Source organism: Balaenoptera borealis (genome assembly GCF_965194805.1).
Source record: "Balaenoptera borealis genome assembly, chromosome: 5".
NCBI classification, from domain to species: Eukaryota; Metazoa; Chordata; class Mammalia; order Artiodactyla; family Balaenopteridae; genus Balaenoptera; species Balaenoptera borealis.
This window is the reverse complement of record NC_138862.1, coordinates 2651242-2667207: the sequence shown is the minus strand read 5'-3', so window position 1 is coordinate 2667207 and position 15966 is coordinate 2651242. Positions and strand designations below refer to the sequence as shown.

The 15966-nt window shown below is 42.3% G+C and overlaps 1 protein-coding gene across 8 annotated transcripts in view; it reads right to left on the bottom strand.

The window, feature by feature from the left end:
- Nucleotides 1–15966, bottom strand: part of HSF2BP (heat shock transcription factor 2 binding protein) — a 90440-nt gene that overhangs the window by 8906 nt on the left and 65568 nt on the right. The gene's annotated exons all lie outside the window — the stretch shown is intronic.

The following is a 15966-nucleotide window of genomic DNA, read 5'->3' as shown; positions in this document are numbered from 1 at the left end:
CCTCCAGTGCCACTTCTTGATGCAAAAGCTTAGCTCATACGAGGAGCATGACAATGTCACCCCCTAGTAACATTCCACCTTCCAATGTTACAATCACATAACTTTAAAATGCTCAACTAAAAATACGAGAGCTTTTCATGTAGTTTTCTGTAATTCTGCCCAGTCATAAGATTGTTTTAAGAGGTATTACTTCATTTTCACTCCACGTGCAGCAAAGCCCTGAGAGACCACATACAGATATGGCATCTCTTCAGGCCACTGAGTTCCGCAAAGTCACAGCTGCAACACTCAAAGTGAATTCCGTTTTTCCGTGTGAATGCTCTCTGGAGTTACAGAACCTGGCAGCCCTGCATATACTGTAGCAACCACTAAAAAGCAGCTGGACTGAAACAACAGCCCAACACAAGTTATAACCTTTAACCACCGGGGATCCAATTCTCCTCACCATGTCTCTCTACTGGGAGCCTTTAACATGCCACTGATTCTTGATTAGATATTGTAATTGGAACCAGACTCAAAATCAGTACCTCCTTCTTAGCACTACACTTTAAAAACCTTTTAAGAAGTAAGTGGACAGAGAGAGTAGACTGAGCAAACCCTCAGTGGGAACTGCCACAGCACCAAGGCCCCGGAGCCCCTCCCCGCTGAGCGAGAGCCGCCAGGGCTCAGGGAAGACTGCTGTGCTGGGAAGCGGAAAACAAGCCTGCCCTACCCGGGCCCAGACCGTTGAAGCGCTCCTATCTGGGGAAGGGGAAGGAAACTTGCTCTGGCACAAGAACTGCCAAAGACACAGGCAGAGCGGCTGCCACAGGGAGGAGAACAGGATCACGGGGAAGGCGCCACTCAGATGCAGGTGGATGGGAGCCGAACCAAAACAACAGAGAACTCCCCTGCGTCCTCCAGCGGCCCAGCAAACACCCAGCGGCCAACAAAAGCAGTCTACAGCAGCAGCGGGAGGGGCAATAGGATGGAAGGAGACCCCTCCGAGGCACAGACCCAGAGGAAAGGCCCGCAGCTGGGGGTGGAGGCTGACAAAGGACTCTGGCAACTCAGTCCTCACCCGCAGCACAACGAAGGAGAAGACTGGAAACCAGCGGCACAGAGGTCACCACAGAGACAAAACCCACGCCAGCCCAACGCCCACACCGACAGCCCCGCAGAACAGGAGGTGTAAACACTCTCTATGTACCTCATTCTCTCCTGCAGAGGTTGGTGCACTGCGGCCCAAGGGCCAAATCCAGCCCAGGACCTGTTTCTGCACAGGCTGTGAGCTAAGGTTGGTTCTTACATTTTAAAGAGTTATCTTAAAAGAAAACAAAACAGAAGACTAATATGCAACAGAAATCACAAATGACGCTCAAAGCTCAAAGTATTTAATAGCTAGCTCATTACAGGAAAAGTTTGCTGACCTCTGCTCTACTGCCCTCCACACAATGTCCAACACTCAATCAGAAATTACAATGACAAAGCAAGGGAAACAAAACCCCACTGCAGTAATAAAGTAATCAGCAGAGCCAGACTCAGAGATAACCCAGATTTAGAAACAATTAGAAAAGGAATCTGAAATAAATATGATTAATAGATGGGAAAGCACTGCTTTAGGGTTCTTTCAGTATACCTGGAGCAGTACAATATTATTTAAAGATTTTTAATGTTTCAATTGAAAATCTTTAACTGTGATTAATTAATTAATATAATTAATTAATCACAGTTAATTAAAGATTGTATTGTAAACCCTAGGGAAAATACTAAAAAGAGTTTTTAAAATGTAAATGATAAGCCAACAGTGCAGATAAAATAGAACATTAAATACTCAATCCAACAGCGGACAAAAAAGAGGAAAAAAGAAACAACTAGAAATATTTCTGTATTTCTAGATACATTAGATGAAAACTGTATAAACACATTGATTAAAAGACAGAGAATGCACAAAACATCAAGACCCAAATATACATTGTCGACAAGACACCCAAGATAAATATAAAGACATAGGTTAAAAATAAAAGAATAAAAAACATGCCATGCAAACACTGATTAAAAGAAGTCTGCAGAGCCTATATTATTATCAGACAAGTGGACTTCAGAACAAAAAATATTACCATGGATAAGGAGGGATTATAATTGTATAATTATAATTATAATTGTATAATTATAAAGAAGTCAATGCATCAAAAAGACATGACAGTCTTAATTAGGTAGGTACCTAACAACAGAGTTTCAAGAGAAACAAAGCACAATATGCTAGAAATCCAAGTGCAAATAAATTCACAATCAGAGGTTGGAAACTTTAATACTTTTATTTCCATTACTGATTTTAAAAAAGAAAGAAAATCAGTGAAGATACAGAATCCCTGAACAACACTATCAACCAACTTGACCAAATATACATTCAAAAGGATTCAAAGTACATTCTGTGACCACAAGGAATTAAGTTAGAAATCACAGAAATACATAATAAATAACAGAAATACAAAATAAATAACAGAAAAATATGCGAAAAAATCTCCAAATATTTGGAAATAAAACAACACACTTCTAAATAATGTATGGATCAAGAAGGAAGTCATAAGGAAAACTAGGAAATACTTTGAATGAAATGAAAATGGAAACACAGTATCATAATTTATAGATGCAGTTAAATCACTGCTTATCAGGGGAAATTATAGCACTGAATGCTCATACTGGAAAAGAACAAAGGTCTCGAATTAGTTACCTTAGCTTTCATCTTAAAAAAAAAAAAAGAAAAAATCAAACCCAAAACATGCCAAAGGAAGGTAATAATAAAGAGCAGAAATCAATACAAATGAGGACAAATAAAACACAACTGGGGAAAAAACAGTAAACCCAAAAAGTGACCCTGTTAAAAAAAAATCTATAAAATTGATAAAACTCTAGCCAGGCTAAACAAGGAAAGGGGGAAGGAAGAAAAGACAGACACAGATTACAAATTTGGGGAATGAAAGAGGAGAAATCACTATAGAACCTACAGATATTAAAGGAATAATAAGGGAATATTATGAACAAATTTGTGCCCATAAATTTTGCAACTTGGATGGAATGGACAAACTGCTTGGAAGACAGAAACTACTAAGATTCATTCAAAAAAAGAATCTCTGGAGCAGGGGACATTAGGAACAATTGAAGATGGAGGTTCTGTCTGGAAAACACATTGGATTAAGCTAAAACATACCCACAAATTCTAAGATGCTCCTTCTTCCCCTTCTCCGTTTCTAGAGTTGGATGAGTCTTCTCTGGGCAATCTGAGCAACCCAAGAGGAAACATCTAAAGATACTGACCTGTGGGTTCCCAGTGAATGGCTGAGAATGGCTGAGCCAGCTCACACTACAGTGAAGTTCACAAGCCCCACTCACATGCTCAGGGCTTCCAATCGGCATTATAAATCCCACCCTTAAACACAAGCAAAAAACGATGTATTACCAGACACCTGAGAAGAAGATAATTATCATTTTCAACAAAAACAAAAGGAGGGCAAAAGAAAGACTATGCAATGAGAAGAAAACTTTTTTTAAACTTTATTAATCTGCTACTCAAGGAGATTTTTTTAAAAGTTGTATTATCCATTAAGCAAGAATGGGATGCTATTTTTTTAATTCCAAAAAAAAAAAAAAGGCAGCTGGAAATTAAGTGCCTGATAGTAGAGATGAAGACTTCAATAGGCAGTATGGAAAATAAAGTAGAGGAAATCTCTCAAAAGTGGTACAAAAGACAAAGGGATGCAAACACTTCCAAAAAAACTGAGGAGGAGGGAATGTCTCCTAACTGATTTTATGAAGCCTATATTACCCTGATACCAAAACCAGGCAAGGACAACACAAAAAAGAAAACTGCAAGCCAATATTCTCTGATAAACACAGATGCAAAAATCCTCTATAAAATATTAACAAACTAAATACAAAAAATACATTAAAAGGATCATACACCACGATCAAGTGGGATTTATTCCAGGGATGCAAGAATGGTGTAACATCTGCAAATCAATCAATGTGTTACATGACATTAATAAAATGAAAGGTACAAATCATATGATCATCTCAGTAGATGCAGAAAAAGCACTTGACAAGATTCAACATTAACTTATGATAATAACTTTCAATAAAATGGGTAGAGAAGGAACATAAATCAACATAACAAAGGCTTACGACAAACCCATAGCTAACATCATACTCACTGGTGAGAAACCGAAAGCTATCCCTCTCTAAGATCAGGAAAAAGACAAGGATGCCCACTCTCACCACTCTTATTCAACATACTATTGGAAGTCCTAGCCAGAGCAATTAGGCAAGTAAAAGAAAATAAAAGGCATCCAGTTTGGAAAGGAAGAAGTAAAACTGTCACTGTTTGCAGACAACATGATTTTATATAGAGAAAACCCTAAAGATGCCACCAAAAAAAAAAAAATACTGTTAGAAATAATAAATATAGTAAAGTTCCAGAGTATAAAATCAATATTAAAAGATCTGTTGGGTGTCTTTACACTAAGAACAAACTATCAGAAAGAAAAATTAAGAAAACAATCCCATCTGCAATTGCAACAAAAAGAATAAAATACCTAGAAATAAATTTAACCAAGGAGATGAAAGACCTGTCCACTGAAAACTATAAGACACTGTTGAAAGAAACTGAAGAAGACACAAAGAAGTGGAAAGATATCCCATGCTCATGGATTGGAATGTTATACATTGTTAAAATGTCCATATGACCTAAAGCAATTCCTATCAAAATTCCAATGACATTTTTCACATTAATAGAACAATCCTAAAACTTATATGGAAACACAAAAGACCCTGAATAGCTAAAGCAATCCTGAGAAAAGGAAAAAATCTGGAAGTATCACATTCCCTGATTTCAAATTATGTTACAAAGCTATAGTAATCACAACAGTATGGTTTGGGCAGAAAATCAATGGATAGATAGACCAATGGAACAGAATTGAGAGCCCAGAAATAAACCCACACATAATATGGAAAATTAATTTACAACAAAGGAGCAAAAAACATAAAATGGAGAAAGGATAGCCTCTTCAATAAGTAGCGTTAGGAAAACTGGACAGCCATATGCAAAAGAATGAAACTAGACCACTATCTCACCCAACACACAACAATCAATTCAAAATGGCTTAAAGATTTGAATGTAAGACCTCAAACCACAAAACTCCTAGAAAAAAAAAAAAACACAGTACATTCTTTGACATTGGCCTTAGCAATATCTTTCTGAATATGTCTCCTCAGGCAAAAGGAACAAAAGCAAAAATAAACAAATGGGACTACATCAAACTGAAAACTTATGCATAGCAAAGGAAACCATCAACAAAAAGAAAAGGCAACCAACCAAATGGAGAAGATATTTGCAAAGCATATATCTGATAAGTGGTTAATATCCAACATATATAAAGAACTCATACAACTGAATATAACACACATACTCACACACATAAAAACCTGATTTAAAAATAGGCAGAGGAGCTGAACAGACATTTTTCCAAAGAAGACATACAGATGGCCAATAGGCACATGAAAAGATGTTCAACGTCACTAATTATTAGGGAAATGCAAATCAAAACCAAAATGAGATACCACCTCGTGCCTGTTAGAATGGTTATTATCAAAAGGGCAAGAAGTAAGTGTTGGTGAGGATATAGAGAAAAGTAACTCTCATGTACTGTTGGTGGGAATATAAACTGGTGCAGCCACTCTGGAAAACAGTATGGAGGTTCCTCAAAAAATTAAGAATAGAACTACCAAATGACCCAGCTAGTCCACTCCTAGGTATTTATCCAAAAAATAGGAAAACACTAATTTGAAAAGATATCTGAACTCCTATGTTCATCACAGAATTATTTACATTAGCCAAGATATGGAAACCTAAGTGTCCATTGACAGATGAATGGATAAATAAGATGTGGTGTGTGTGTGTGTGTGTGTGTGTGTATATATATATATATATATATATATATATATATATATACACATACATATATATATATAATATATGTGTGTATATATAAATATACACATACACACACAATGGAATACTACCCAACCATAAAAAAAGATGAAATCTTGCCATTTGAGACAATATAGATGGACTTTAGGGTATTATGCTAAGTGAAATAAGTCAGACAAAGACAAATACTGTACAATTTCTCTCATATGTGCAATTTTTTAAATGAACAAACCAAACCAAACAAAAACAAACACATAGATACAGAGAACAGAGTAGTGGTTACCAGAGGGGAAGTGGGTGGGGAAGAGAAAAATGGGTAAAGAGGGTCAACTGTATGGTGACAGATGGAAACTAAACTTTTGGTGGTGGGCACGCTGTAGTGTATGCAGAAGTCAAAATATAAATTTGTACACGTGAAACATATAATGTTATAAACCCATAAAAAATAAATAACTAAATCTCTTTTAGAGAAAAAAATTCCTATTGGCATTTTTTCCAGTGTTTGTCCTTTTTAAAAAAAAATATAAAGAATTTTTTTTATTGAGGTATAGTTGATTTACAATATTAGTTTCAGGTGTACAACATAGTGATTCAAATTTTTATAGATTATACTCCATTTAAAGTTATTATAAAATATTGGCTACATTCTCTGTGATGTTAAATATATCCTTGTAGCTTATTTATTTTATACATAGTAGTTTGTACCTTTTAAACTCTACACCTATCTTGCCCCTAACCTGCCCCTCTCCCCACTAGCAACCACTATTCTTTTCTATATATCTGTGAGTCTGTTTCTGTTTTGCTATATTCATTCATTTGTTGTACTTTTTAGACTCCACATATAAGTGATAAAACAGTATTTGTCTTTCTCTGTCTGACTTATTTCACTAAGCATAATGCCCTCCAGGTCCGTCCATGTTTTTGCAAATGGCTAAATTTCATTCCATTGTGTGTATGTGTATGTGTGTGTGTGTGTGTGTGTGTGTGTGTATATATATATATATATATATATATATATATATATATATATATATATATATATACCCCACATCTTCGTTATCCATTCATCTGTCGATGGACACTTACATTGCTTCCATATCTTGGCTACTGTAAATAATGATGCTATGAACATTGGGATGCATATATCTTTTTGAATTAGTGTTTTTGTTTTCTTCAGATATATACTCAGGAGCGGAATGGCTGGATCATGGGCTGGTTCTATTGGGTTGGCCAGAAAGTTCATTTGTTTGTTTGAACGAACTTTCTGGCCAACCCAATATCTTTAGCTTTGCGGTACCTCCATACTGTTTTCCACAGTGGCTGCATCAATTTATATTCCCAGCAAGCATACAAGAATTCCCCTTTCTCCACATCCCCACCAACATCTGTTATTTGTGGTCTTTTTGATAATAGCTATTCTGACAGGTGTGAGGTGATAGCTCATTGTGGTTTGGTTTGTACTTCTCTGATGATTAGCAATGCTGAGCATCTTTGCATGGGCCTATTGGCCATCTGTATGTCTTCTTTGGAAAAATGTCTATTCAGGTCTTCTGCCCATTTTTTAATTGGGTTCTTTGTGTTTTGATATTGAGTTGTATGAGCTGTTTATATATTTTGGATTTAATTCCTTATTAGTCATATCATTTGCAAATATTTTCTCCCATTCAATAGGTTGTCTTTTCATTTTGTCAACAGTTTCCTTTGCTGAGCAAAAGCTTTTAAGTTTAATTAGGTACCATTCGGGGTTTTTTTGCTTTTGTTTCCTTTGCCTTAGGAGACAGATCCAAAAAAATATTACTATTATTTATGTCAAAGAGAGTTCTGCCTATGTTTTCTTCAAGGAGTTTTATGGTTTCCAGTCTTACATTTAGGTTTTTAACCCATTTTGAGTTTATTTTTGTATATGGTATAAGAAAATATTCTAATTTCATTCTTTTACATGTAGCTGTCCAGTTTTCCCAGCACTACTTATTGAAGAGATTGTCTTTTCCCCATTGTATATTCTTGCTTCCTTTGTCATAGATAAATTGACCATAAGTGTGTGGCTTCACTTCTGGGTTCTCTATTCTGTTCCATTGATGTGTCTCTTTTTGTGCCAGTACCATACTGTTTTGGTTACAGTAGATTTGTAATATAGTCTGAAGTCAGGGAGTATGATTCCTCCAGCTCCATTCTTCTTTCTCAAGATTGTTTTGGCTATTTAGGGTCTTTCTGTTTCCATACAAATTTTAAAATTATTTGTTCTAGTTCTGTGAAAAATGCCATCGGCAATTTTGATGGGGATTGCACTGAATCTGTACCTTGCCTTGGGTAGCATGGAAATTTTAACAATATTAATTCTTCCAATCCATTAACATGGTATATGTTGCTTTCAAAATTCAGAAATAAAAAGTAATTCTAACCTGGAATTCTATACCCAGCCAAACTCTGACTATTATAGGTGAGGTAAAATAAAGACATTTCAGACATAAGATATCTTAGAAATTTTGTCTCCTCAATTATACTTCAAAAACAAACAAACTCATAGAAAAAGATCAGATTTGTGGTTACCAGAGGCAGGGAGTACAGGAAGGGGGAATTGGATGAAGGTGGTCAAAAGTACAAATGTCCAGTTATAGGATAAATAAGTTCTAGGGATATAATGTACAACATGATAAGTATAATTTATACTGCTGTATGCTATATATGGAAGTTAAGAGAGAAATTCCTAAGAGTTCTCATCGTAAGGAAAAAATTTTTTTTTCTATTTCTTTAATTTTATATCTGTACGAGATGATGGATGTTCACTACACTTACTGTAATCATTTCATGATGGAGGTAAGTCAAATCATTATGCTGTACACCTTAAACTTATACAGCGTTGTATGTCAACTACATCTTAATAAAACTGTAATAAAATTTTTTAATTAAAAAAATAAAATAAAACCACAATAAAATAGAGCTTCCCTGGTGGCGCAGTGGTTAAGAATCCGCCTGCTAATGCAGGGAACACAGGTTTGAGACCTGGTCTGGGAAGATCCCACATGCCGTGGAGCAACTAAGCCCATGCGCCACAACTACTGAGCCTGCGCTCTAGAGCCCATGAGCCACAACTACTTAGCCCACGTGCCACAACTACTGAAGCCTGTGCGCCTAGAGCCCATGCTCCGCAACAAGAGAAGCCACTGCAATGAGAAGCCCACGCACCGCAATGAAGAGTAGCCCCTGCTCACCACAACTAGAGAAAGCCCGTGCACAGCAACGAAGACCCAATGCAGCCTAAAATAAATAAATTTACAAAGAAAAAAAAACCCACAATAAAATAACCCCCATCAGACTGGCTAAGGTGAAGAAGGCTGACAGTAGCAGGGGTGGTGAGAATGGAAAGGAGCCAGAAGGCTAACATGCTGTCGGTCAAATTTACACTGGGTACAACCATCTTGGAAAACAGCCCTGCACAAGCTATAGAGTTGAAGACACACACTTCCATAGATCAAAACTTCCATTATTTTTTAAAAAATATGTATTTATCTTATTTATCTGTTTTCCTTATTGTTTTGGCTGCGTCGGGTCTTAGTTGCGGCCTGCGGGACCTTTCCTTATGGCGCACAGCCTCTTCTTTGCGGCACTCGGGCTTCTCTCTAGTTGTGGCGTGTGGGTTTTCTCTCTCTAGTTGTGGTGCGTGGGCCCCAGGGCACATGGGTTCTGTAGTTGTAGCATGCAGACTCCGGAGCATGTGGGCTCTGTAGTTTGTGGCACGCAGGCTCTCTCGTTGAGGCACGCAAGCTCAGTAGTTGTGGCGTGCGGGCTTAGGGGTCCCGCGGCACGTGGGATCTTAGTTCCCCAACCAGGGATCAAACCCGTGTCCCCTGCATTGGAAGATGGATTCTTTACCACTGGACCACCAAGGAAGTCCTGAAACTTCCATTTTTTTAAGTAGACACCCAACAGGAAAATATGCATGTTTACCATAGATAGGCACAAGAATTTTTGGTGCAGCATTATTTGTAAAACCCCCAAACCTGAAACAAGTGTCCAATCCAAATGGTAAATGGCTAAACTCATATAATGAAATATTATACAGCAGTAGTTCTCAACCGGGGTGGGGCACTTAGCCCTGCAGGGAACATGTTTGGTTGTCACAACTGGGGGCGGGGGTGCTACAGGCACCTAGTGGCGATACGGCAATGAACAGGCAACAGCACCAGGAACCTACAAACAAAACATAAATGAGGACGCCGACACAAAACATGAGACTCCACTGACGTCACGTTCAATGGAGGAGGGAGCAGTAGGGGTCAGGAGGGATAAAGGGATCCCAGCGTGCTGGCGACTTCCCACTCCTCAGCCTGGGCGGTTTTAATAAGTGCTCCTCGCAACAATTCTCTCAGCTTGGCCTGTACGTTTTGTGTACTTTTCTCTAAATATGTTACACTTGTTAAACTTATTTTGATAAAGGAAGGAAGAGAAAGAGGAAGAAAGGGGAGAAGGCAAGGAGGGGGAGAGAAAGAAAAATAACAACTTGCCAAAGTCAATCCAGAGACGCTCTTCCCAGGCCCCCCAACTCCTGCGGTCCACCCCGCCTACCCACTCGGGCCCACACGGATCTCTCTCCTCCCTGGACCCCTGCTCTGCTGGGAGTGCCACTGCCTGGCTCAGGTCCCAGCCTGACCACTTGATCCCTGGGTGGCATTAGTAGTGACCTCACAGGGCCGGCAAGGGGATGATATAGTTAAATGCATGTAACAAGCGCAGGATAAGGCCTGGCACAGAGCAAGCACTCAGAAAGGTTAGTTACATCAGCATCTCATCAAGTACTCTGTACCATCTCAAATTAGTTCTTTTAAGTCTTGCCTTCTGTGATGGTCAATTCTATGTGTCAAATCGACTAGGCTAAGAGATGCCCAGAGCTGGCAAAACATTATTTCTGAGTGTGTCTGTAAGGGTTTCCTTGGAAGAAATCAGCATTTGAATCCACAGACCAAGTAAAGAAGATCACTCTCACCAGTGTGGGTGGCATCAACAATTCACTGAAGGCCTGAATAGAACAAAAAGGCAGAGGAAGGGTGAATTTGCTCTGTCTGCTTGAGTGGGACGTCCACCTTCTCCTGCCCTTGGACATGGCGCTGCTGGTTCTTGGGCCTTTGGACTTGGGACTGAACTACAGCACTGGCTTTCCTGGTTCTCTGGCTTGCAGACAGCAGATCATGGGACTTCTCGGCCTCCATATAAATCTCCTCATATCTATCGATCTATCCATCCTACTGGTTCCATTGCTCTGGAGAACCCTAATACATGTTCCCTGCAAATTTCAAGTTCTTGAACATGGGAGACAAGGCAGTAACCCTCACAGACCCAGAGCCAGTGCTATGCGCACCCCAGATGCTCACCGGGAGTCTCTGCAGACTGGCGGATACTGCACCTGAGTACCCAGCACATGTGCTGTGCAAAGCTTGCTGGTCCGCAGATGCACCTGCATCACAATGAGTCCCACTGTATACAAAGTGCATCCAGTTTCCCAGGCAGGCAGGAGAGCCGTGGTTCATACCCTGCAGAGGGGCCTCTGCTCCTGGGAGCATGGCCCAGACTGACTGTGTATTAGACCCAAGTCTGACCGTGGACAGATTCTGAAAAGAAATAATGCCAAACATGCCTTCAAAGTAAGCTACACACCACGCAGCAGCTCAGCCAGCCAAGAAATGAAATACTTACTTGGTTTTCCTTTGTTGCTTGTAGGCCTTGTTTCCTTAAGTTAAAGAAATAGGTGCCTTGAATATTAAACTATTAGGTACAAATATCTCTCAGGTCACCAGTGTCATCAACTAAAATCTAAGTAGGAGTAACTCAATTCGTGCCGTGTACGCTACTTGTCCCAAGTGACAAGTGAGCATTTTACAAACTCTTCTACTGTTTCACGTCCTCTATGAATCCTTCCGGCCGTCCCTGCGCTGCCCCCCCCCAGCAGTGACATCAGCTGGTGACATCCCTCAGTGCTCACAGCACCACCGGCCTTCACCTAAATGCAAACGTATGCAACTCGCAAGAGAAACGACACTGAGGATTTCTCTGCAATTACTTCTCTGTGGTAAAGGAGGAATTCACTGGATAAAGGAAAAAATCCCATCAAAATTAAACAAAATCCATCTTCACAAATCAACCAAAACTTATTCTCTGGTTCTCTAACCAGGAGATAGCTATTGAGCCTTAACCGTGAAGACAGATCAGATTCATGACATTTAATATCGCCACAGAAGCCTCATCCTGAAACAGTATTTGAGCCCCTTTAGCACTCTAACATAAACCAGCGAGCAAACACCTTTCCTCCTGGCGGCGTCTCAGCACCCTCCAGCTGCAGCGCCCTCCTGCCACCGGGCTCCCCCAGCGCCTGAGCTCTGGAGCCCAGCACCTTGCCCTGTCTTCCCGCAGACAGCGGATGAGAGACAAGCCTACAGGCCTGGGGAGCCTGGGGAAATGAGCAGTCATCTGGACGAGCGAGCAAGGAAACAGGGAGGGCGAGCGCGCTTTGGCTTGTTTGGAGTAAACTATAAGAAGAGAGCTTGATAAGACATCAATTTCAAGGTGACTACAAAAGGTTTGACCATAGAATCTTGTTAAATTACAAGAACAATTAAAATATAATTTGATTTTTAATTCCTCTCCAGGAAAATCCAATCTACTGAATGCAACAAAACCAAACAGAAGGAAACTGGTCCCTCCGTCAGTATAGTTCAACATGGCAGGAGAGGCTGGGGGTCAGCAGCTGCCCACTCCCTGGCTCCAAGAGCTGGCTCTGCCTCCCAGACAGGGCATCTCCAGGGCACTTCAGAGCAAGGAGAGGAACCATTCTACCAAGTTCCAGAACTCTCACAACCCAGAGCCTGCTCTCCACCGAAGCAGTCAGCTGGGAGGGCTTCAGCTTCGTTCCAGAAATACCGTCATTGTTCAGAAGGTTTCTGGAACGCCTCCTGGAATTGCCTTCAGAGCCAGTCTGTGAGCCACTCCCAAACATCGGTGTCACCGCCTTAGACGCCGACGCCACATCCGCGTAAGGACTCTGACGCCCGCTGTGCACTGAGTCAGGCCGCACTGACCTGGCCGCTCATCGCGAGCCCTGCTGAGGAGCCGCTGACGACCCAGCCTCAGGCTCCCCCCGAGCGGCCCCCAGCCGGGCCCTCTCCCCTCCTGGCCTGCAGGCTCCCCCGACTGCAGCTCGGCTGCTCAGGGGCGTGTGACGCAGTCGCTCCGGGCTCACGACCTTCAGGGACCTCAAGGACACCACGTCCTCCGGGTTCTCCCCCCTCGTCCCGTTTCCGTCGTGCTCCCTCAGCGTCTCCTTCGCTTCCTCCTCCTCTTCCTCCTGCACTGAAGACGCCGGAGCGGCCCAGGCCCGTCCTCAGAGCCCTGTCACTCCCGGAATGATGCGGTCCACTGCTAGGGCCACACGTGCTTCCCACACCATGACGGCTCACAGAGTGGTCTCCAGCCCCAGCCTCTGCGTGAACTCGGCTCAGAAACCCAACCATGCACTTCCGCACCCGCCTTGGAAGGTCAAACAGGCATCTCGAATTTCACGTGCACCAAACTACTGGTTCCTCCCCGAGTCCTCCTAATAGCACCACCAGGGACCCAGCTACTCAGCCCCAAACTCAAGCATCACCTCGGCCCGCCCTCCCTCATATCCCCCTCCCCTCCAAATGGACCCTGAATCCGCGCACGTCAATCACCGCCGCTGCTGCTGCTACCCGCAGCCGCCACACCCTCCCACCCACACCCTGCACCTTCCCCCCAGGCCCCGGCCCCAGCCACGGCAGCCAGATGGAGCCCTGTGACCGCCCCTCAGACCAGGGCTGCCCTGCTCTGCCTTCACAGCCCACTCCAGGCCCCAGGGAACCCGGCCCGACGGGCTCCCTGACCTCCTTCCTGACACTCCCCTGCACCTCTCCACCACACCGCCGCTTCACCCCTACATTCTCACGGCCATGGCCACCGCAGGGCCTTCCCACTGCCCCTCCTCGGCCGGGGATGCTCTGTTCGCAGAACTCTGATGGCTTGTCCCCCACTTCACTCAGGTCTGCACTCACACGCCCACAGAACAGCCCCACCTTGTGCCTCGAGGCCCTCACACCACCCCATCTTTATTTGTATTACACGATCTCCGCCATCCTGCTGGTTGTCAAGTCTTTCACCTGAATATAAGTTCCACAAGGGAAGAGCTCTGTCTTGTTCACTTCTGAACCTCCAGTTCTTAGGGCAGGCTCGGCGCTCAAGGAACACCTGTAAAATATGAGCTTCCCGAGTGCTCCAAGCTGCAGTGCACCCTGCCCGTGGCGCCAGCCACCAGCGGGGCAGGTAAAGCACTGAACCACCAGGGGGGCAGGTAAAGCCCCCAGCTCAGCAGCAGAGTCTGCAGAGGGGATGCCAAGCCCCATCAGTGTACTTTGTGGGAGACAAAAGAAATACGACCTCTAGTCTCTACTCTCTCAACTACTCTGGGATTTTTTTCAATAAAATAGTTCCAGGCCATTAACAAGCAATAGATTAGAAAGTACAAATATGAGTCTGTTTGTAATATCCACCATGAGACCCTAAAGAAGGACTGATCAGTCTTGGGGGTGGGACATCTGGAAAGGCTCCCTAGAGAGTGGTTTCTAGTTGGATTTTAAAGATCTGGGAACGTAATGTGTCTAATCATTTATCACATTTCTAATTTCTTCTTTCCAAAATCATGTTATAACTTCAACCTCTACCAATTAAAACTCCCTCCAAATGGATGTGAGCATCTTGGCTTCTTCCATCAGCTCATCTGTTTCTGGATCACACTCCAACACAGATTCCTCATTTCCCTCTTTCCAAAATCACTTCTCAACTTTCTCGACACAATACTTTAGACAACAGATCACACACAGAGGGAAGTGGAAAAAGGGTTACTTAGCCCAGCTAGGAATTTGCTCCTTTTCTAAAATATACTTGCACGGCAGATGGGCCAGCTCTGACACATACGCAGAGCCTGAATCACAACCGAATTAGTCCCACTTCAACACATGTCAAAAGACATGAAAATAAGCAGATGTTAGTAACCGTAACAGCAATACCACTGGAAAACAGACTTCTCAAAATGGTATATAATCTATTAAATGGAGGCCACACACAATTTTCACATTTCAAATTAAATGTAGGTTTAAATCATAAAGCCAGCATAGCCCAGGAGAAAACACACAAGCTCAGGGTTTGGAGTCAGAGGGCCAGGATATGAACACCAAATATGGTACTTTCCGAACTGCCCGGCCTTGGCAAGTAAGGATTTCACATTCTCTGAGCCTTGGTTTCCTGGTCAGTAAATCAGGACACACACCACATCAAAGGGTTTGAGAGAATGCATTAGAGAACGCACGTAAGCACGTGCTGGCTAGAGTAAGGGCTCAGTACGCGTAGCTGCTGGAACTTTGACTGGCTGCTGCGCTTCCTTCAGCTATGAGGAGTATCTCACACCTATGGCCTGACAGAATTTAGGCATCTTATCTGAAAGATCTTTCCAAGAGTTACCTTTTGGGTTATTTTTCTGGAAAGATTAGTTTATGGGCAGTAAGTTTTAAACATACGGGTTTGTGCCAGCAGCTGTCTCTGTTTCCTGTGATGAGGCAGTGCGGGGAGAAGCGGTGGCAGGGACGTGAAGAGGACGCTGTGAGCTGGACGCCCAGACAGGCTGCTCCTAAGTACTTCTTGAGGAGCAGGATGGCCACAAGCCCACGGGAGAACATAAAGCTACCGAATTCCCTCATGTTGTAGTTTTCTTCGATGAACTTCTGCCCTCACACAAAGAGGAAAAAATATTGAAAGAAAAAAAAAAAGCAAAAAGCACCAGTGACCTGTGGAACAATATCAAGCTTGTTACTGGAGTCCTAGAAGGAGAGGAGGGGGAAGACATAAAAACATTTTGAAGATATAATGGCCTAAAATATTCAAATTTGAGGTAAACCACAAACCTACAGATCCAAGAAGGTAAAGGCACATCATAATCAAAT